The following is a 1,164-nucleotide window of genomic DNA, read 5'->3' on the forward strand; positions in this document are numbered from 1 at the left end:
CACTAAAGCACCGGATCCCATCAGAACTCCGAAGTTAAGCGTGCTTGGGCGAGAGTAGTACTAGGATGGGTGACCTCCTGGGAAGTCCTCGTGTTGCATTCCCTTTTTAATTTTTTTCGCGCCGCTTGCAAAACAAAACGCACGTGTAAGTAATATATTTACCGTGTTTTATTATTTTGCACGAGTGCGGTAAGTCATAGCTGGGTGCTCACGATTCACGGGTCCAGCGTCGGCGTTGTGGCGCGGCAAGCGTGCACTGGTGCGGTTGAGAGGGAGGGGTGGAAACCGCGTTAAACTCGTCTCCGTAGTTGAGAGGGAGCGGCCAAAACAATGTACAATCGTCTTTGTAGTGGAGCTGGGAGGGGCAAGGATAAGGGACGAAGACCGGGGTAACATGTCGGATGCGATCATACCAGCACTAAAGCACCGGATCCCTTCAGAACTCCGAAGTTAAGCGTGCTTGGGCGAGAGTAGTACTAGGATGGGTGACCTCCTGGGAAGTCCTCGTGTTGCATTCCCTTTTTAATTTTTTTCGCGCCGCTTGCAAAACAAAACGCACGTGTAAGTAATATATTTACCGTGTTTTATTATTTTGCACGAGTACGGTAAGTCATAGCTGGGTGCTCACGATTCACGGGTCCAGCGTCGGCATTGTGGCGCGGCAAGCGTGCACTGGTGCGGTTGAGAGGGAGGGGTGGAAACCGCGTTAAACTCGTCTCCGTAGTTGAGAGGGAGCGGCCAAAGCAATGTACAATCGTCTTTGTAGTGGAGCTGGGAGGGGCAAGGATAAGGGACGAAGACCGGGGTAACATGTCGGATGCGATCATACCAGCACTAAAGCACCGGATCCCATCAGAACTCCGAAGTTAAGCGTGCTTGGGCGAGAGTAGTACTAGGATGGGTCACCTCCTGGGAAGTCCTCGTGTTGCATTCCCTTTTTAATTTTTTTCGCGCCGCTTGCAAAACAAAACGCACGTGTAAGTAATATATTTACCGTGTTTTATTATTTTGCACGAGTGCGGTAAGTCATAGCTGGGTGCTCACGATTCACGGGTCCAGCGTCGGCGTTGTGGCGCGGCAAGCGTGCACTGGTGCGGTTGAGAGGGAGGGGTGGAAACCGCGTTAAACTCGTCTCCGTAGTTGAGAGGGAGCGGCCAAAGCATT

The 1,164-nt window shown here is 51.8% G+C and overlaps 2 non-coding genes and 1 pseudogene across 2 annotated transcripts; all 3 read left to right on the forward strand.

Moving 5' to 3' along the window:
* Positions 1 to 102, forward strand: LOC119346052 (annotated as a pseudogene; the record flags this gene model as incomplete).
* Positions 103 to 399: 297 nt separating this feature from the next.
* Positions 400 to 518, forward strand: LOC119346051. The gene has a single exon (XR_005167326.1). It is a non-coding gene; the product is annotated as a 5S ribosomal RNA (ribosomal RNA).
* A 297-nt stretch (positions 519 to 815) lies between these two features.
* Positions 816 to 934, forward strand: LOC119346050. Its single transcript, XR_005167325.1, has one exon. It is a non-coding gene; the product is annotated as a 5S ribosomal RNA (ribosomal RNA).
* The last annotated feature ends 230 nt before the right edge of the window (positions 935 to 1,164 follow it).

This window comes from Triticum dicoccoides, unplaced genomic scaffold (assembly GCF_002162155.2).
Source record: "Triticum dicoccoides isolate Atlit2015 ecotype Zavitan unplaced genomic scaffold, WEW_v2.0 scaffold37692, whole genome shotgun sequence".
Lineage (NCBI taxonomy): Eukaryota > Viridiplantae > Streptophyta > Magnoliopsida > Poales > Poaceae > Triticum > Triticum dicoccoides.